A 22,151-nucleotide genomic window follows, 5' to 3' on the forward strand; every position below is an offset into this window, starting at 1 on the left:
CATTTGGCCCCTTGAACCTGCTCCGCCATTCAATAAGATCATGGCTGATCTGCTCTTGACCTCAACTCCACTTTCCCGCCGGCTCCCCATAACTCTTGACTCCCTTATCGTTCAAAAATCTGTCCTAGTCGTCTTTTTTTCCAGAGAAATAAGCCTCAGCCCGCTCACATCATTCCCTGAGATTCTCTCAATTCTACTGATGTTCTTGTAAATCTGTTCTGCGCTTTCACCAATGCTTCAATATCCTTTTTTGTAGTGTGGAGATCAGAACTGTGCGCAGTACTCCACAAGGGCAGTCTAACCAAGCTGGCTCTTTGTGAAGGACTCCTGAGATTGCGCTGTTCAAAGAGAGCAAACATACCCCAACATGTCCTTGCACATCGCAGCAGAATTCCTCGGCGCTTGAAGCAGGATTTTTATTTTCTGCGAGAAGATCAATTTATTTACAAGAGTTGCGTGGTCGCCGCATTGTGAACCCATCGAGCAGACCCCCCCCCCCCTCTACTGCACCTGCTGTGCGTGCACTGCCCCAGGTAATGACCAATTGTGGAAAATTCGCACGACGCTTAAAGGGAAATCCTTGGCTCCAAAGAACTTGTGTACAATATGCAGAACACAATTCAATTTTATCACTGCATCTGCACAGGAAAAGCTGGTTTTGTTGTGAATGTTTTCTGCTTGCTTATCACTGGGCAGAGATTAAAAGCTGTGTGATCTCTAATTCAATGCGTGGCACTGGCTGAATTTATATGGCAACCTGGGAGTTGATCATGTTTTCATTTTTTTTGTGCACCCATTTAAAGTGAACACTCTCCCTGCATAGAATCATAGAATGGTTACAATACGGAAGGAGGCCATTCAGCCCGTTGAGCCCATGCCAGCTCTCTCCAAGAGCACTTCAGCGAGTCCCATTCCCCCCCCGCCCTTTCCCCCATAGTCTTGCAATTTATTTTCCTTCAGGTACTTACTAACTCCATTTTGAAAGCCACGAGATGAGTCTGGCTCCACCACCCATTCAGGCAGCGCATTCCAGATCCTAACCACTCGCTGTGTTTTAAAAAAAAAAAACATTTTTCCTCATATCGCCTTTGGTTCTTCTGCCAATCACCTTCAACATTTTTGTGTCCGATCTGTTTTTGTGAAATCTTACAAATTTTGTAGTCATCAAAGTGAGGGATGTTAGCACCAGGAAATGGAACAATTCTTATTTCTGCCATCTGAGGTAAGGACTGATTTTCCAAAATAGCATTTCTGGATGGGAGCCTCAACTGCCAGGGGCAGATCTGGGAAATTCCAAGTTGGCTTTCCACAAATTTCTATTTGCACAGTTTCCACTTCAAGCACTGCCAGGCCAGGTATAGTGGCACGAACATAAGAAATAGGCCATTTGGTCCCTTGAGCCTGCTCCGCCATTCAATAAGATCATGGCTGATCTGATCTTGGCTTCAACTCCACTTATCCCTGCCCGCTCCCCGTAACCCTTGATTCCATTATCGTTCAAAAATCTGTGGCTCCGCCTTAAATATATTCAATGACCCAGCTGCCACAGCTCTCTGGGGTAGAGAATTTCAAAGATTCACGACCCTCTGAGAGAAGAGATTCCTCCTCATCTCTGTTTTAAATGGGCGATCCCTTATTCTGAAACTATGCCCCCTAGTTCTAGATTCCCCCACGAGGGGAAACGCCCTCTCTGCAACTACCTTGTCAAGCCTCCTCAGAATCTTACACGTTTCGACAAGACACAAAGTAGAACAATGCCTGCTACTCAGTCCGACCACTTCTCACGCCGGCCATTGGCTACTCTTGAGCGAGTGCCAATTGGGAGCACTTTTGTGCTATGGGTCGATGCCCATTGAGAGCGCTAAGTCTTGTACAGACATTTCATGGCTGAGCGTTGAATCATCTCCAATCTGGGCTGAATTTGAACATGAGATAAAAGGAGCAGGAGTAGGCCATTCAGCCCCTTGGAGCCTGCTTCACCATGCAAGTAGGTCATGGCTGATCTGTACCTCAACTCCATTTTCCCACCTTTTCTCCATTGACCCTTGACCCCCCCTTGCCTAACAGAAATCTACCTATCTCAGTCTTGAAAGCACCATGATCTTATTTTACATGAAAAGTCTTTAATTGTTGATCTCGGTTGCTCTGTGTATTTTACCCAGCCGTGAGTAGCACGAAGGCACCCTGATGACTGAAGACTGCCAAGGATTCTGCTACAGTAATAAAGCTCCCCATTCTGAAACTTGTTTTTTTTGTATAGGTGAAATCATGAAAATAAATTGTTGGGCCTAGGTATGAGGAGAATGTTCAATAGCTTGAAAAGAAGATATTTAGAGGCTGGAGTTACCCTTTAAAAATGGAATGTCGAATTGGAGAATTTTAGTTACGAGGAAAGATTGTATAGGCTGGGTTTGTTTTCTTTGGAATGGAGGAGGATGAGGGGAGACCTCATTGAGGTGTATAAAATTATGAGGAGCCTAGTTAGAATGGATAGGAAGGACCTATTTCCCTTGGCAGAGGGGTCAATAACCAGGCGGCGTAGATTTAAAGTAATTGGTAAGAGATTTAGAGGGGATTTGAGGCGGAATGTCTTCAACCAGAGGGTGGTGGGGGTCTGGAACTCAACTGCCTGAAAGGGTGGTAGAGGCAGAAACCCTCACCACATTTAAAAAGTACTTGGATGTGCACATGAAGTGCCGTAACCTACAGGGCTACGGACCTAGAGCTGGAAAGTGGGATTAGGCTGGATAGCTCTTTTTCAGCCGGCACAGGCACGATGGGCCGAAATGGCCCCCTTCCGTGCTGTAAATTTCTATGATTCTATGTTAATGACGCGGCTGTATTCCATTTGCTTAATTCCTTAACGACCAATGAGTGAGTAGTGGTTTATACCTCTTTAATTAGTTGGTGGGCAATTTATACTAGCCTGTTTGGGGAATCATGGAGGCGTGGTGTGTGTGTGTCTAACTGGATTGCATCGCTCAGGAGCATGTTGTCCCTTTTTGATGAGCAAGTGCCCGGATTGCATTTGCACATAAATGAAGTTCCTCATATCTGGCAATAAAATCGATGACTTGAATGCAATGTGAGGCTTCTTGTGAGAACGGCAAGAGTTATCTCCGGAATCTGGCATTGAATGTGAATTCTGAGGAACTTAGTATTCCAACTGTGTTTTGGGGTTACCGGAGACAGACTCCAGTCAATAATGGTGTGACCTTTCCATTGTCCGCTGCTCATGATTGCAGATGCTCCCAGTACAGTGCCGAGATGTGTCTGTCTATTGTGACACTGCCAATCAGTGCTCCTGCTTTCCCTTTGTGTTGATTTGTAGTTACTGAGAAGAGGCTGTTCAGCAGAACTCTACAATAATTGAATGAATTCTGCAGAAAATTGATGCAGGGAACATCGAGGTGAAATGTTATTTCAACCAGGGGTTGTGAGCTAACCTTAATTGAGGTTAATATTGTGCAGAGTGCAGGTTTGGAATTTTATTTGATAACGCTCCTGTGACAGTTGTACAGGTTGAAGCTCCCTTTCCAGAACTCCTTATCCAGAACCGCCCCTCGTCCAGAACCATTCCCGGCCACCGGGTGGCGCATGCGCGGAACACCGAAATGAACAAACTGAAGTCGTTCCTCGCTGCCGACTCCTGCAATCGCTGGCCTGACCCCACCCGCCCCCATGATCTCTCTGCCACACACCCAACCCCAAGCCAGCCTGCCCCGATATCCCCTTGCTCAGTACCTGTACCATCCAACGTGACCACCCCTCGTCCGGAAGAATCCCTTATCCAGAACGGGCTGGGACCCGAGGGTTCCAAATAAGGGAGGTTCAACCTGTACTACGTTGCAGGAGCTGTACAAATACAAGTTCTTGTTTGTTCAAACTCCGCCGTGTGTTTCGAACATGCGGGTGGGGTCAACATTAAAACTTCATCCCTGGGCCGAGTCAGGCCTCTGACCGGGATTGGGCCGTTACCAGGCTCTCGGGTAACAATGTTGGCCTTTATTGCAAAGGGGGATGGAGTATAAAAGCAGAGAAGTCCTGCTACAACTGTACAGGGTATTGGTGAGGCCACACCTGGAGTACTGCATACAGTTTTGGTCTCCGTATTTAAGGAAGGATATATTTGCATTGGAGACAGTTCAGAGAAGGTTCACTAGGTTGATTCCTGAGATGAGGGGGTTGTCTTATGAGGAAAGGTTGAGCAGGTTGGGCCTCGACTCATTGGAGTTGAGAAGAATGCGAGGTGATCTTATTGAAACATCAGATTCTGAGGGGGCTTGATAGGGTAGATGCTGAGAGGATGTTTCCCCTTGTGGGTGAATCAAGAACTAGGGGGCATAGTCTCAGAATAAGGGGTCACCCACTTAAAATGAAGATGAGGAGGAATTTCTTCTGAGGGTGGTGAATCTTTGTGATACGTCCTTACTACACAGTATAAATGCACACGAGGCCCATGCTTGAGAGAAGGTCAGTCTGTGACCTGTCCTTTATTCCTTAGCACTCAAGTGATGAAGGTGGGTGGAGCTTCCCCTTTTATACCTGAAGGTCCAGGTTAGGAGTGTCTCCCACCTAGTGGTCAGTGTTCTCACGGTGTACAACTTAGGTCAGTTTATACATGGGTTACAATGCTGGTTGAATACATGACATCACCTCCCCCCCCAAAGTCTTATTGGGATCACAGGTTGAGTCTCTCTGGTGGTTTACGCTCCCTTGTAGAGCGCCTGAGTTGGGGCTCCGGTTGTTGGGCGCTGGCCTGAGTGTCTGCTGTTTGCAGTGCCTCAGGCCTGTCCGGACTGCCCACAGTGACTGGGCTCTCCTCCCTTTGGTTCCGGTGTTCGGTCACCTGTGGTGGAGTGAACTCTATATCGTGTTCTTCCTCTGCTTCTTCTATGGGGTTGCTGAACCTCCTTTTTGTTTGATCCACATGTTTGTGGCAGATTTGTCCATTGGTAAGTTTAACTACCAGAATCCTATTTCCTTCTTTGGCAACCACAGTGCCTGCGAGCCATTTGGGCCCTGCAGTGTAGTTGAGGACAAAAACAGGATCATTTACATCAATACATCGCGCCCTCGCATTCCTGTCATGGTAGTGATATTGTGACTGGCGCCTGCTCTCGACAATTTCTTTCATGGTGGGGTGTATAAGGGATAATTGGGTTTTGAGCGTCCTTTTCATTAGTAGCTCTGCGGGTGGAACCCCTGTGAGTGAGTGTGGTCGGGATCTATAGGCCAACAGGAGGCGTGATAAGCGGCATTGTAGGGAACCCCCTTGGAATCTGAGCATCCCCTGTTTGATTATCTGCACTGCTCGTTCTGCCTGGCTGTTTGAGGCCGGCTTGAACAGTGCCGTTCTAACATGGTTAATTCCATTGCCTGCTATGAAGTCCTGGAATTCAGTGCTTGTGAAGCACGGGCCATTGTCGCTGACCAAGATGTCCGGTAGACCGTGGGCGGCGAACATTGCCCGTAGACTTTCAACCGTGGCAGAGGATGTGCTTGAATTTAAAATGTGTCACTCGATCCATTTGGAGTAGGCGTCTACTACAACCAAAAACATTTTCCCCATGAAAGGACCTGCGTAGTCCACATGGATGCGTGACCAAGGCTTGGCGGGCCATGGCCATGGGCTAAGGGGGGCTTCCCTGGGCGCATGGCCCAGCTGGGCACATGTGTTGCACCTGTGAACACAAAGTTCCAGATCTGCGTCTATCCCTGGCCACCAAACGTGTGACCTGGCAATTGCCTTCATCGTGACAATGCCCGGGTGCCCATTGTGGAGTTCTCTGATGAACACCTCTCTGCCCATCTGGGGCATGACTACGCGGTTTCCCCACAGTAGGCAATCGGCCTGAATCAAGAGTTCATCCTTGCGCCTGTGAAATGGTTTAAATTTCTCAGGGCATGCCCTGTACGTGGCTGCCCAGTCCCCATTCAGGACACATTTCTTGACTAGAGACAATAGCGGGTCTCTATTTGTCCAGACTTTAATCTGACGGGCTGTCACGGGTGAGCCTTCGCTTCCGAAAGCTTCAACAGCCATGACCATCTCAGCACCATGCTCGGTAGCCCCTTCAGTGGTGGCTAGTGGGAGCCTGCTGAGTGCATCGGCGCAGTTTTCGGTGCCCGGTCTGTGCCGAATTGTGTAGTCATAGGCAGCTAACGTGAGTGCCCACCTCTGTATGCGGGCCGATGCGTTTGCATTTATGGCCTTGTTGTCGGCCAATAGGGACGTTAGGGGTTTGTGATCTGTCTCCAGCTCAAATTTCCTGCCAAACAGGTACTGGTGCATTTTCTTTACCGCATATACACATGCGAGCGCCTCCTTTTCTACCATCCCGTAGCCCCTTTCTGCCTGGGACAGACTCCCAAAGGCATAAGCTACGAGCTGTAACTGACCCTTGGCATTGACATGCTGCAACACACACCCGACACCATAGGACGACGCATCGCACGTTAACACAAGTTTCTTACATGGGTCATATAGCGTTAACAGATTGTTGGAACATAACAAATTGCGTGCTCTATTAAAAGCCCTTTCCTGGCTGTCCCCCCAGACCCATTCGCGACCTTTGCGTAGGAGCACGTGTAGCGGCTCTAGCAGCGTGCTCAATTTGGGAAGAAAGTTACCAAAATAGTTCAGGAGCCCCAGGAACGAACGCAGCTCCGTCGTGTTACGGGGTCTGGGTGCTCTCTGGATCGCTTCCGTCTTGGATGCAGTAGGGCTGATCCCGTCTGCTGCTACCCTCATCCCCAGGAATTCTACCTCTGGAGCTAGGAAGACGCACTTCGCCTTTTTCAGTCGCAGACCTACCCGGTCCAGTCTGCGTAGCACCTCCTCCAGGTTGTGGAGGTGTTCTTCAGTATCGTAACCCGTAATGAGGATGTCGTCCTGAAAAACCACCGTCCCTGGAATCGACTTGAGGAGGCTTTCCATATTTCGTTGGAAGATCGCGGCGGCCGAGCGAATCCCGAACGGACATCTGTTGTACTCAAACAATCCCTTGTGTGTCGTGATGGTGGTCAGCTTCTTCGACTCACTCGCCAGCTCCTGGGTCATGTAAGCTGAGGTCAGGTCCAATTTTGAAAAAAGTTTGCCACCGGATAGCGTCGCAAAGAGGTCCTCCGCTCTCGGTAGCGGGTACTGGTCTTGGAGTGACACCCGATTGATGGTGGCCTTGTAATGCCACATATCCTGACCGACCCATCCGCCTTGAGCACCGGCACAATCGGGCTCGCCCAGTCACTGAATTCGACTGGTGAGATGATGCCTTCCCTCAACAGACGGTCCAATTCGCCTTCTATCTTTTCCCGCATCACGTACGGCACCGCTCTGGCCTTGTGGTGTACTGGTCTGGCGTCCGGGTTTATGTGAATCACTACCTTGGCCCCCATGAAAGTGCCAATGCCGGGTTGAAATAATGAGTCAAATTTGTCCAGGACCTGTGAGCATGATACTCGCTCCACAGAGGAAATTGCATTGACATCGCCCCATTTCCAGTTCATGACAGCAAGCCAACTCCTCCCCAGTAGTGCGGGACCATCCCCTGGGACAATCCAGAGTGGCAACCTGTTCTCCGAATCTTTGTGGGTCACGACTACCGTGGCGCTGCCTAGCACCGGAATGATCTGCTTTGTGTAAGTCCGTAGCTGTGCGTCAATCGGCGATAATTTTGGCCTGGCCTTGGATGCCCACAACTTTTCGAACTGTTTGATACCCATCAGGGACTGGCTGGCCCTCGTGTCTAACTCCATTGATACCGGGATGCCATTGAGGAGCACTTTCATCATTATCGGTGGCATCCTGGTGTATGAACTGTACACGTGCTCCACATGAACTCGCTGAACTTCAGCTTCCAGCGATTTCCCCCAGTGTCCATTTCTGCAATTTCTGCAGGTATTTTGCTCATCTCTGCAAACTCCGGCTGAGTGTATGCCTCCACGCCTCCAGCATGAGTTGCGGTTTGAAACAAGAGGTCCCTTGCCAGTCGATCGTCCCTGACTGCCCCTGTTATTGTCCTTGAGTGCACCATTAACAGGTGTTGATGGCCCCATTACTGGCCGCATTGTCCCTAGCAATGGCGTGAATCGCTGTTCAGCTTGCCATTGTCTCTGTCGAACTCCCCCTCTGGGTTCGACTACATGTTGGGGCATGCCTGACTGCCCTTGTCTGCCTGGAGAACTGTGTGCTGCTTTAACAATGTTGAATCTCTGTCCCAAGCATTCCTTAACACAGTAACTCTCGTCTGTTCTGCTAGTGGCCATGCTCGCGTGGTTTAAATCCCAGTTTCTTGTCGCCATTGATACGTCCTTACTACACAGTATAAATGCATACGAGGCCCATGCTTGAGAGAAGGTCAGTCTGTGACCTGTCCTTTATTCCTTAGCACTCAAGCGATGAAGGTGGGTGGAGCTTCCCCTTTTATACCTGAAGGTCCAGGTTAGGAGTGTCTCCCACCTAGTGGTCAGTGTTCTCACGGTGTACAACTTAGGTCAGTTTACACATGGGTTACAATGCCGGTTGAATACATGACACTTTGAAATTCTCTACCCTAGAGGGCTGTGGAGGCTCAGTCCTTGAGCATATTCAAGATGGATAGATTTTTGGATATTAAGGGAATCAATGGATATGGGGACAGTGCAGGAAAGTGGAGTTGAGGTAGAAGTTCAGCCATGATCTCATTGAATGGCGGAGCAGGCTCGAGGGGTCGAATGGCCGACTCCTGCTCCTAATTCTTATGTTCTAGTGTGCTGTGAAAATGTTTTCCCAACAATCTCAGAAGAGACAGCTGAGATGCTGATCAGCATCCAAATCAGCTGCAACCTTGCTAAGAACTTGAGTGCATAAAGCAGAGACAACAAAACTGATGTGCCAAGTGCAGCACTTGTACAGTGGAACCTATTCTGAACGACTGTGTCTGATGATGGATAGCCGTTCTGTGTGGGGTCGGGAGCATTGTCTTGATTTCAAAATTCTCATCTTTGTTTTCAAATCCCTCCATGGCCTCTCCCCTCCCTATCTCTATAATCTCCACCAGCCCCACCACCCCTCCGAGATGTCTGCGCTCTTCTAATTCTGCCCTCTTGAGCATCCCTGATTTAAAATCGCTCAACCATTGGTGGCCGTGCCTTCTGTTGCCTGGGCCCTGAGCTCTGGAACTCCCTCCTTATACCTCTCCACCTCCCTACCTCTCTTTCCTCCTTCAAGACGCTCAATAAAACCCACCTCTTTGACCAAGCTTTTGGTCACCTGTCCTAATTTCTCTCTATGTGGCTCGGGGTCAAGATTTTAAATCTCAGAATGCTCCTGAAGTCTTGCCTCGCCTTGGGACATTTCACTACATTAAAGGTGCTATATAAATACAAGTTGTTGTTGTTGTCAACAATGTTGCTTTTGGAAGCAGGGACAGTGGTGGCAGGGGCGATTCCAACCTTGCGGTAAATCCAGTGACAATCAATCGGTCATCACGACCTGCAGACTCCGATACAGTAGGTCCTTTGTCAGCTGTGACTCAGTGGGCAAAACCCTCACCTCCTGAGTCAGTCGCACTCCAGAAATTTGAGCAGAAAATCTATACTGACACTCCAGTGCTGTCGGAGGTGCCGTCTTTTGAATCAGACGTTAAACCGAGGCCCCATCTGTCCCCTCGGGTGGCGCAAAACATCCCAAGGCACTATTTTCAAGAAGTACAGTTGAGTTGTCCCTGATGAACTGGCCAATATTTATCTCTCAATCAACATCACGAAAAAACAGATTATCTAGTCATTACCACATTGCTGTTTGTGGGAGCTTGCTGTGTGTAAATTGGTTGCTGCGTTTCCTACATTACAACAGTGACTGCACTTCAAAAGTACTTAATTGGCTGTCAAGCGCTTTGGAGCATCCAGTGGTCATGAAAAGTGCTATATAAATGTAATCTGTCTTTCCTCTGTACTTTAAAGTGCGACCTTGAGCTGTGTTCCCTGTTTAAAAGTGTAAGTGGGCTTGGTGCATTGAAGCCTGTCTATAATTCATAATTTGCAAGTCTCCCTTGTTTCTGAGTGCCTCTTGTGTATATTTTACAATGCACATTATTTGGAACTGTCAATAAGAGTCTATTTTTACAGGTGTCTGCTTTTTGGGAGTGCCCATTTGTACAGGTTTCATTGTAAACACAATAGAAAGTAACACAGCCTAAAAGCAGCATTGCTAGTTAAACCGATATCTTCTGCCTCAGGCAATGAAATGCTAATGTTATGGTTTAATCCTTTTTAAAGTTAAAAAGAAATCTTACTCGTGGTTCAGTAAGAAGTGCGCTGTTCATTGTAACTTGACTGAGTTTTATATACCAGCATGCTTTGAGAGGCTAAGAAGCCGTGTTGCTGGGCAAACGCTGTAAAGATAGATCTGCTGTCATTTATAAATCTATGGTTGGGATAATCTGCCTGACCTCGAGAGTTCCGCAAAACAAACCTTGAAGCTGTCGTAAAATGATTGAATAATCGATACCAATGATTTGAACAATAGTCAACGTGATCTGAGACAGAAGAGCTAACAATGATTGAACAATAGCCAATGTGGTCTGAGACACGTATGCATTGGGAAGTCTGCCAAGTTTTGGGTATAAAGGACACAGTTAGAAAAACGCTTGGGGCTGCTGCAGTGAGCCGGGCGACTTGAGCAATCGCACAGGACGCCGACTAGTCACTGCTGAACTGGCCACTCGCTGGTGTTGGTACGTATGTATGCTTGTTCTTGTAATCATAGATTGATTTTAAGCAAAGAAAAGTTACCCTGAAGTCTTTTGTTGTCTGTTCCACTATGGATCCGAACTCCATATACTGTTAGACGGAGGCTAGATAGACACGTCTTACAGATATTGGCGCCCAAACAGGGACCTGTCCGGAACAAACCATGGCAAATATAGTGGATGAGTTAATCACGAAATACATGACTGGGAAGGTACCCCTCAAGGAAGGATGGGTTACGGGTCATAAAAGATGGAAATAACCTGATTTATGAGGCCGGACGATGGAGATGTGTCGGCCAGGAATGATGAAAGCCATCAGGCTGATGGCATTTCAGACAGTTTAAGAACGATGAATGTGAGAAGATTAGAATGGGAAGACATGGCAAATAAAGCCAGTGATCGGGAGGCAGTCATAAATCGTTTTAAGAGTTGAAGACGAAAGAGAGAGTAGGAAACGGCTTGAGGAAGATTTCGAAAAGGCAAGAGAAAGATGGTGTAACCAGGAACAATACCCTTGAAAGTCAGTGTTTGAATAATCAGTGTCAATGTGATGGTTGGTCAGAATAGGCGTCTCAACAGCGACACCGAGCCAATCAGGTGGAGCAGCCCATTGAGGATCTTAAGGTTACATTTAGGGTACCCCAAAGATGGGCATTAGAAGAGCAGGGTGCCCGTGAGGGATCAGACAGAATGTAGAAAGAGAGTCAAAGAATTATTGAGAAGTTACGAGTTCAAAGGGACATTGTGTGTGCCCTGGCTCCATTGTCTGGAGGAAATGGAGACGAAAGTGAAGAGGTTACGTCCCACCGGACAGACCCCGACGCCTGCCCGTGAATCCGAAGTGACAAAGGTGGGTACTTGGCCGTTGCCAACGGGGTACCCGGGCGTACTGGACTGGGAGTTTGAGGTAACGGTTAATATAGAGAAGTTCAGGAAAATGTCCAGTGACGTGAAAAAATTAGATCAAGGAGGAGACCCCCCCTGGAAATAGGCCAAATAGCTGCTTTAAATATAGGACCTTTTCCCTATGGGTTTCAGACTTATAAGAACACTGAGACACCGACAAAGGTTCGATTTTGCCAATACAATGGACTTTATTAAAAGTATCAAAAGACTAAGTTCCCAAGTTCAACACTACTGAGTGCAGGTTTAAAAGTATCAAAAAGACGACCGATTTCCGAGCTTTCAGATTTAAAATTCCTTCCCCGCAATAAGTATGCACTGAATTTAGCTGGTTATACATACAGTCCTTCTCGAGTGATCAATTCGAGTTGGTGTAGGCTCAGAGAGTTGACTAGCCTCGTCAACACCTCCCTTTGTGGACCTTCCTCAAGACGGTCCTTTGTCTTTGCTTCATATACTGTAATGCAGGCTTTCTCCTCGTGGTCCAGCTTCTGTTGGCCAGAGATAACATGTCACATTTGCTGGTTGGTCGATTCTGACATCATGAAGCATATTGTCTGCCTGCCCAGGGCTGCTACCAGAGGTCTATATATGTGTTCGAATGTCCATCCTCCGATGTCCTTTCACCCACCTCCCCCACTGCCCCCCCCCCCCCCCCCCCCCCACCGCCTTTCAGCTTGGAGCACATATTTTTTAATTCTCCCACAAGTCTTCAAACTGGCCTGGATGAGGCCGAAAGGAAGCGCTTACTGCTATTTACGTTGAGTCCTGGCGTTTTCGCTGGTCTCCCACAAGAAGTCAAAAGAGGAAAAGGTAATTATGACCACGCTAAGGTTAAGAATCGCCCAGGCGATGGGGCAGGGAAAGGGGGACCTTTTCCAGGCTCTGGCAGAGACAACACAAGGCCTGTGCGGGTTGCCGGCGGCGATCGCCGATAGACTATGGCCGACTTGTAATGCGGCCACAGGAGGAATAATAGATAGAAGAGTACTGGATGGGCAGCCGCACAGTCACTGGTTTCCCATCCTGATCTCCCATAGGCTGCCCTAGTTTCAAACCGTTCTGGTGGATTTTGACCCGGAGGGTAACACCAATACCGAGGCCAGGGTATTGCGGAAAAATGACTCTGCACTTCGGAGCACGGCAGGGAGATAAAAAGAACACACTGGGTGATAAATAAACCAAAGGGCAAGGTCTGCGAAATTAAGGGTAAGGGACCCGATGCTGGATCACCCCGAAGGTGACAACAAGAGGGGGGGGGTGGGGGGCCACGAAAGGGGGGAACCTTGCTATAGGTGCTATAATTGTGGAGATATAGGACATTTTCCGCACAGTTGCCGAATCCCAAGAACGGGAAGTTGGAGGCCCCTAAATGTGTGGGATACCAGCCAAGCACCCCCACTCGAGACAATGTGTTCAAATTGTTTATCAAGTGAGTGAAAGATCTCGAGATGCCCCAGGGGAAGGGGCCGCACCCAGCCCGAGTAACTGTGTCCACTCGGGTACGATGATTGGGGAAGATCGTGCATGGATCTCATTGTAGAGGGGGGAGAGAGAGGGGACTATTTAGTAGACACTGGAGCGTCCACTCTCCCTCCCCGATGAGGTCTCCCTGGTCAAGTGGAATCTCCCATGTTCCAGGAGGTCTCGCGGACCACTCAGCAGCTGGGGCGCTGTCGCAACCTATGGGGTGGAAATTCAGTCGCACCCTCTGTTGTGGCGTTAATCCGGGTGGAGCAGTAAAATCATCAGCTGGGCCCAGAGTTTGGAACTGGGCGCTAAGGGAGGAGTTGCACAATACATAATTCACGGCAACACATCATAAATCTCAACAAAAAAAAAACAATCGCACTTGCCTGAGGCCGACATTACTTGCCTCGCTGCGGCCACTATAGCTGTGAACACCACCTTCCAGAGGCGGTCCCAGCATGGCGCTCCACGGAGCGCTACAGGTCGGGCGGCAGCCAAAAATCGAGCCGGTGTCGCTAGCAGGGGCGTTGCACATGGGCTCGTCACTTCCGGGCGGTAATGCTCTGCGCCCCGTCGATACCGGCGGGGCGTTGGTAGCTGGCCGCCCACCTGGAAGTGCTTACCGCTGCTCTGGGGTACTAACCGGGGCAGCAGAAGACCAAAAAACCCAGCCCCATGGAGCTTTAAAGTAGGGTCCCTCCAAACAAAGTGGACACGTGTATTAATGAAATGGGATCAGCCTGGGCTTGGGAGTGTTTGGTTCAGACTGGATGCTGGTCCACAATGCTATCGTGGACATGGGTAATGACGGGTCTGTGGAGTGGACAATAATGAGGAAATAGTTGTGATACCCCACGGCTTGGGGAAACATGGATGGTAGCGCCTGCCACTTGGAAACATTGGCGGCCAGGTTGCCCGAAAGGGACCACGCCATCACGTGGAATGCAAAGGAAGCTTTGCTACCCACAAACACGACTGTGACAGGAGTGGCAGTGCGCGGGGGGGGGGGGGGGGGGAAAGAACCAATGTCCAGGACGCACAAACAGTCTACTTTTCCCCAAGAGGCAGAGAGAGCTTTGGAAAAGGCCGTTACGTCCTTGGTGGAACAAGGGGTACTGAGACCCCTCACGACACATGTTAACCCTCCTATTTGGCCAGACAACTCTTGGCGCATGACTGTAGGTTATAGAGTCCGGAATAATAACATCCCTGCCTGTGCTTCCAATCTAGCTGCTGTGGTTGATCTAATCGGCAATATTCCCAGCTCCACCATTGTGTTCACGGTATTAGACACAGCCAATGGATTCCGGTCGACCCCCTTACATCCAGGGGATCCGTATAAGTTTGCCTTTAGCTTCAAGGGGCAGCAATATGCACGGACTAGCCTGCCACAGGGGTTCCACAATAGCCCATCTATTTTTCACCATTGCATGGCTAAGTGCCTGTCCGAGTTCAGTCAACCAGGCCAGCTTGCTCAGTACGTGGACAACTTGTTGCTGTTCTTGGATAGTGAAGGGGAACATCAGGAATTACTGGAGGAGTTGTTCGGGTTGCTCAAAGCAGCGGGTTCTGAAGTAAACCCAAAGAAGGCACATAGGGCAGGGGAGAGGACCAGTTACTCGGACCGACTCTTCGCCTGGGAGAGCGTGCGATGGGCGAGGCGAGGCGCGAGGCGACCCAGCAATTGCACGCTCCGGGTTCGGTGACTGCTCGTGGGCCATTCCTGGGCCTGGCAGGTTACTGCAGAGTGTTTCTCTCGAACGATGCTGTCATGGTAGCTCCCTTATTCAGGTTATTAAGGAGAGGAGTAGAATGGGAGCGGAGCGAGAACTGCGAGGAAGCATTTGTCTAACTGCAGAGGGACTTGCAGACGGCCCAGGCTCTCGGAGCTGTGGGCACTAAGAGCCGCTTCTGTCTCGAAGTGTGCGCCACTTGCTCGCCACCTTCTGGACAGTGAAGCATCTTGCGGTATTCACTGGAACGCAGCCCATCCCCCTCCTTACCATCATACACCAACCCGTCCCTTGTTCCAAAGTCGGATAAAGGAGGGGACAGTTGTGCTGGCGAGACCACGCATGGATATACGGGTATGTGAATCCTCGGCCAGGCCCCAATGAGCAGCTGGGACAGTTTTGGATCCAAATTACCGACTTGCGGTCTTTTCCCCCGCGGTCGTGTATTGGGGGCGTGAAAAGAATAATTGCACCGGTACGGGACCCGGTTCGGTTATGACAGCCCAACACTGCAAGGAAACTTGGTAGAATTAATGAGGCGCATCATCAGTCTCAGAAGCATTAATATATCTTGGCCAAGGAGACCCGTGAATTACAAAAAGAAATACCCCAGGTTGGGGATGACTTGTCGCAGGTATATCGAGATCCACCCATGGATAAGGATCATCTCCCATGAGTAAGGCGTTTCTACCTTGCCCCCATCTAACAGTATATAGAGTTCAGATCTGTAGTGAAACAGACAGCTCGAAACAAAAGACTTCAGGGTAACTTTTCTTTTACTTTTCTTTACTTAAGATCAATCTATGATTACAAGCAAGTACTTGTACAAGCATCATCATCATCATCATAGGCAGTCCCTTGGAATCGAGGAAGACTGGCTTCCACTCTAAACGTGAGTCCTTAAGGTGGCTGAACAGTCCAATACGAGAGCCACAGTCTCTGTCACAGGTGTGAAAGACAGTCGTTGAGGGAAGGGGTGGGTGGGGAGTCTGGTTTGCCGCATGCTCTTTCCGCTGCCTGCGCTTGTTTCCTGCATGCTCACAGCGATGAGACTCGAGGTGCTCAGCGCCCTCCCGGACGCACTTCCTCCATTTATGGCGGTCTTTGGCCAAGGTCTCCCAGGTGTCAGTGGGGATGTTGCATTTTATCAGGGAGGCTTGAGGGTGTTGTTGTAATGTTTCCTCTGCCCACCTTTGGCTCGTTTGCCGTGAGGAGTTCCGAGTAGAGCGCTTGCTTTGGGAGTCTCCTGTCTGGCATGTGAACAATGTGGCCTGCCCAGCGGAGCTGATCAAGTGTGGTCAGTGCTTCAATGCTGGGGATGTTGACCTGGTCGAGGACACTAACGTTGGTGCTTCTGTCCTCCCAGGGGATTTGTAGGATCTTGCGGTACATGCATGCTAACACCACCGAGTGGCCAGTTCGGCGGTGACTTGTCGGCCCTTCTTCCTGTTCAACTGGCCTGGCCCACTGCAGCAGCCACAAGCATTTTTCTAACTGTGTCCTTTATACCCAAAGCTTGGCAGGCCTCCCAATGCATACATATCTCAGACCATGTTGGCTATTGTTCAATCATTGGTATCTCTTCTGTCTCAGAACTTGCTGACTATTGTTCAATCATTGATGACTCTTCTGTCTCGAACCACGTTGGCTATCATTCAATCATTTTACCACAGCTTCAAGGTTTGTTTTGCAGAACTCTCAAAGTCAGGCAGATTGTCCCAACCGTAGGTTTGTAAATGGCAGCAGTTCTATCTTTACAGCGTTTGACTAGCAACAGGGCTTCTTGGCCTCTCAAAGCATGCTGGTATATCAAATTTAGTCAAGTTACAATGAACTTATAAGGAGTTATAAGACAAAGATTTGACACCGAGCCACATCAGTAGAAAGTAAGGCAGATGACCAAAAGCTTGGTCAAAGGGGTAGATTTTAAGGAGGAGAAAGCGGTAGAGAGGTAAAGAGCTTTTAGGGAGGGAATTGCAGAGCTTTGGGGCCTAGGCAGCTGATGGTTGAGCGATTATAATCCGAGATGCTCAAGTGGGCAGAATTTGAGGAGTGCAGATATCTCTGGGGATGTTTGTGGGGCAGAAGGAGATGGGGAGTAATGTGGCCATGGAGGGATTTGAAAACAAGGCTGAGAATTTTGACCCTAACTCCAAGCAGTGGTCGTGCCATTTGTTGGCCCTTGGATATGACCTTGTAAAACGTGTGGAACATTTTACAGCTGTGGTATTGAAGTTGATTTTTTTTGAGAGAGAGATTTGAGGTTTTGATAAAAAAGTGTTTACATAAAGAGCAGTTCTGTTGCGCCCCAGAAGTACAGTCTAACTGCAGCGATGCATAGGGCAACACGGTGTGTGTGGAGAGATTGGTCTGTCAGGTAATTCTGTTCTAAAGAGTATTTTGTTTTATGGTATTCTTATGCCCCCCCCCCCCTTGGCCCTCGGCACCCTCTCGTTCCTCCTAAGCGTTGAATATGTATGTTCTTCCTCCTAGTATCCTCACTGTGTGGAAATCGCGACACATTGTGACACAAAAAAGTCGATCTATGTGTTGAATTTTTAACTTGTAGAATATCTTATTACTGGAAGCAGCACGTGGGGGTTTAGATCAATCAGGGCTTGCTATTTGCTGCAAGATGGTGGGAGTTTTGATTCAAGTCTGACATGCAGAAGAGTCGCTTCTGATGCATTGTTGTGAAGAAGCACTTGTGATGCCTTGCTGCTTAATGTGATTGTATATAAGTTGCTCATAGACTACTGCAAGTCTATCGGAAGTGGCTATGACTTTGGATGGACCAAAACTCCAAGTCATTGACAACCCCGTTGATCTGTTGCGTATGAGAAAAGCAGCTATTTGCTGCTTTTTGTATCAGTACAGCTTCAAAGGACGTTCGTTGAATGATCTACCTAAGCTGACTTTACACAGTTTTCAGCTTTTTGGCCAGCAGAAAGGTTTTTGAGTTTTAAATTTATGCCAAACAGCTGAGAAGCAAAGTAACTTCTAAGGCTGTCACTTGAAAAAAACATTCTTTTTTTTGACTATTTTAAATTACATTTTTTTAAATTAAATGAATCCTTGATTTTAAAATTCTCATTCTTGTTTTCAAATCCCTCCATGGCCTCGCCCCTCATCTCTGTTAATCTTCTCCAGCCCTGTAAATACCCTGGACCTCTGCATGCCACCTCTTTGACCAAGTCTTTGGTCATCTGCCCTAACATCTCCTTATATGGCTTGGTATCATTTTTTTTCCCTAACACTCCTACAAAAAGAAAGACGTGCATTTATATAGCGCCTTTCACAACCACTGGATGTCCGTAAGCGCTTTACAGTCAATGAAGTACTTTTTGAAGTGTAGTCACTGTTGCAATGTAGGAAACTCGGCAGCCAATTTGCGCACAGCAAGCTCCCACAAACAGCAATGTGATAATCACCCGATCACCTGTTTTTCCTTTAAATGCAAAGTTTTCTTTTTCACAAGACAGTTAAAACTATGTAAACATCTTGGCTCCCTCAGCCTTCTCCTCCTCCTACAATCGACTGGCCTTTACCACCTGTAGTATTAGTGCTGCTCATTTATCTAATCTCCTGTCCATCTTGGGATGTTCCAACTTCATTATCTTGGTCAATAGGTGATTTGCTGTAACGAGGAAGGACCACTTTGGCATCTTGCAGTGAGGTAACCAGGAACCTGCTTCAGGTCCATTCTGTGGATCGAACTGTCCTGAAAGTAGCTGCCAAGCTAAAGGTCGTGATCTACTGATGTGAAGGAATTAGTCCCAGCTAGTCTGATGTGACCTGTTAGAATTAGGTCTTGTTGTAGATAATATCTTTTATTTTCTGCTAATCTGCTGCTCAGAATTTTTTTTAATGTCTGATTAAGCTCTGGCAGTGGTGCGTACTTCATTATGTTGGCTTTATGTGCATGTGTCAGCCATGCCTCAGTGGACAGCACACTCACCTCTGAGTCAGAAGGTTGTGGGTTCAAGTCCCACTCCAGGAACTTGAGCACAAACAATCTAGGCTGACGCTCCCAGTGTCCGTACTGAGGGAGCGCTGCACTGTCGGAGGTGCTATCTTTCAGATGAGACGTTAAACGATGGGAGTTTTCCTCTGTGTCCTGGCTAATATTTATCCCTCAATCGACATCATTAAAACAGATTATTTGGTGATTATCACATTGCTGTTTGTGGGAGCTTGCTGTGCACAAATTGGCTGCCACGTTTACGTCCGTTGGTCGTGAAAGGCGCTATGTAAATGCAAGTTTCTCTCCTCTCCTCTCCTTTCCTTTCTTTCCCTCTCTCTCTTTTCCCTCTCTCTCTCTTTTCCCTCTCTCTCTCTTTTCTCTCTCTCTTTTCCCTCTCTCTCTCTTTCCCTCTCTCTCTCTTTCCCTCTCTCTCTCTCTCTCTTTTCCTGCTCTCTCTCTCTCTCTCTCTCTCTCTTTTCCCCCTCTCTCTCTCTCTCTCTCTCTCTCTCTCTCTTTTCCCTCTCTCTCTCTCTTTTCCCTCTCTCCTTTTCTCTCTCTCTCTCTCTCTCTCTCTTTTCTCTCTCTCTCTCTTTTCCCTCTCTCTCTCTCTCTCTCTCTCTCTCTCTCTCTCTTTTCCCCCTCTCTCTCTCTCTCTCTCTCCCCTCTCTCTCGCTCTCCTTTTCCCTCTCTCTCTTTTCCCTCTCTCTCTCTCTTTTCCCTCTCTCCTTTTCTATCTCTCTCTCTCTCTCTCTCTCTCTTTTCCCTCTCTCTCTCTCTCTCTCTCTTTTCCCTCTCTCTCTCTCTCTCTCTCTCTCTCTCTCTCTTTTCCCTCTCTCTCTCTCTCTCTCTCTCTCTCTCCCCTCTCTCTCACTCTCCTTTTCCCTCTCTCTCTCTTTTCCCTCTCTCTCTCTCTCTCTCTCTCTCTCTCTGTCTCTCTCTCTCTTTTCCCTCTCTCTCTCGCGCTCTCTTTCTCCTTTTTCTTTCTCTTTCACTCTTTCTTTTTCTCTTTCTCGCTCTCTCTTTCTCGCTCGCTCTCTAATTCTCTCTTTCATTAGTTATTGTTCCCAGCTGCCCATCATGACTGGAAACACATGGCCCCAAGACCAATCCTGTACTCCCCTGCCCTCAACCATTGCAGGAAGGCCAGATATTGTAGACAGACAACAACAACTTACCTTTATAATAGCGCCTTTAACGCCGTGAAACGTCCCAAGGCTTTATTGCTGAACCCAATGATGGACCTCCATCTGGTTTAGTCTCCCACAGGCCACGGGTTTCCGTTGATCCCCTGAAAGATGCCGATTGGAGCTGCTTGAACATTCTAATGTGTGTTCATCTAGAGCAAGATCTTTTGAGTACCTGTGCAACTTTTAGGGACTGGATTTAGTATTGGTGTTGTCTGACCCGAGTGGAATATTACTTCACTGGCTCGGCCTTGGCTTGAAGTATTGTATCCAATTCTGGGCACCACACTTTAGAGAGGACATGAAGGTCTTGGAGGGGTTGCAGGGGAGATTTACTAGGCTGGTACCAAGGATGAGGGGGTTTCAGTTATCTGCAGCGACCAGAGAAGCTGGGATTGTTCTCCTTTTGAGCAGAGAAGGGCAAAGGGAGATTTAATAGAGATGTTCAAAAATATGAGGGATTTTGATAAAAGTGGATAGGGAGAAACTGATTCCACTGGCAGGAGATTCAGTAACCCAGAGGACACACATTTAAAATAATTGGCAAAAAAAAAAACGGGGGAGATGAGTAGAATGTTTGTTTTTTACTCTGAGTTATGATCTGGAATGCATGGCCTGTAAAGAGCAAGGGGAGTGGTGCAAATCAGATAGCTCTTTGAGAGCCAGCGCAGAACGATGGGCCGAATGGCCTCTTTCTGTGCTGTATGACGCTCCAGCCTCGTACTCTCGGGTGACTTGGCGGTGCGATGATGCAGATCGCAACGGAGGCGGTTAGCCATTCTGTTTTGCTAAATAGTTCAGTTGTTTGTGCAATATGTAGCGGTTTTTGAAGGGAACTGAACGTTGTCGCTAAGAATGAGCAATCTTTTATTTTGTGTCTTGAACTGATGTTCTTAATTGTATTGACGAGAGCTGCTTCCGTTTCCCTTTCAGATGTAAAGATATTTTGTGTTCGAAAGCCCATCTTATAGCCTTGCATTAAATCTAGTTTTCAATCTTCCCATTAGATAGAACAGTCAACTTGTTTATTTAACATTTTTTATCTCATTTGTTCCATCGTGTAAAATCAGTTGCCATTTAACCAACTGAAATGAATTAAAAATTGAAATTAATTGATGGTGAAATATACAAAACATTTTGCGTGCCCTCCAGATTTACTCAAAACGACATTTAACATTAATTGTATTCTCCAAAGACAACGTGCAAATTGGCTGTCGTGTTTTCCACATTACAACAGTGATTACACTTCGAAAATTATAAAGGGTTTAGACAGGGTAAATAAAGAAAAACTGTTTCTAATGGCTGAAGGGTCGATAACCAGAGGGCCCAGAATTAAGGTGATTGGCAAAAGAGCCAGAGGCGACATGAGGAAAAACTTTTCATGCAACGAGTGGTTAGAATTTGGAATGCACTGCCTGACCGATTCAATTCTAGCCTTCAAAAAGGGAATTAGATAAATACTTTAAAGGGGAAAAAAATTGCAGGATATGGGGAAAGAGCGGGGCAGCAGGACTGACTGGGTTGCTCTTCGAACGAGCTGGCGCAGACTCGATGGGCCGAATGGCGGCCTCCTGTGCTAAACTATGAATCTGTAATTTGCTACAAAGCGCTTTGGAACGGCCTGAGGTGGTGAAAGGAGATATATAAATGCAAATTCTTTATTTTCTTTCTTTTAAAACAGGCTGCTGTGAATGCATGTGAGAATTGTGAATAGTATTTCAACTGAAACTTGCCATTTTGCTCAGTATGGTATGGTGCCGTACAGAAAGCAAAGAGTCGGAGTAAATGGGTACTTTTCAGAATGGCAGGCAGTGACTAGTGGGGTACCGCAAGGTTCTGTGCTGGGGCTCCAGCTGTTTACATTGTACATTAATGATTTAGACGAGGGGATTAAATGTAATATCTCCAAATTTGCGGATGACACTAAGTTGGGTGGCAGTGTGAGCTGCGAGGAGGATGCTATGAGGCTGCAGAGTGACTTGGATAGGTTAGGTGAGTGGACAAATGCATGGCAGATGAAGTATAATGTGGATAAATGTGAGGTTATCCACTTGGGTGATAAAAACAGAGAGACAGATTATTATCTGAATGTCAACAGATTAGGAAAAGGTGAGGTGCAACGAGACCTGGGTGTCATGGTACATCAGTCATTGAAGATTGGCAT

The 22,151-nt window shown here is 47.7% G+C and overlaps 1 protein-coding gene across 4 annotated transcripts in view; it reads left to right on the forward strand.

Moving 5' to 3' along the window:
• LOC139228058 (transcription factor SOX-13-like) overlaps nucleotides 1-22,151 on the forward strand; it is a 193,893-nt gene that overhangs the window by 45,312 nt on the left and 126,430 nt on the right. The window contains exon 1 of one of the 4 annotated variants that reach the window (XM_070859213.1): nucleotides 1,169-1,222. The exons of the other annotated variants lie outside the window; for them this stretch is intronic. The gene's annotated coding sequence lies outside the window, so the exon portion shown is untranslated. Of the gene's footprint in view, nucleotides 1-1,168; nucleotides 1,223-22,151 lie in introns of those variants that run through there. 4 annotated transcript variants of the gene reach the window in all.

This window comes from Pristiophorus japonicus, chromosome 17, assembly GCF_044704955.1.
Source record: "Pristiophorus japonicus isolate sPriJap1 chromosome 17, sPriJap1.hap1, whole genome shotgun sequence".
Classification (NCBI taxonomy): Eukaryota; Metazoa; Chordata; class Chondrichthyes; family Pristiophoridae; genus Pristiophorus; species Pristiophorus japonicus.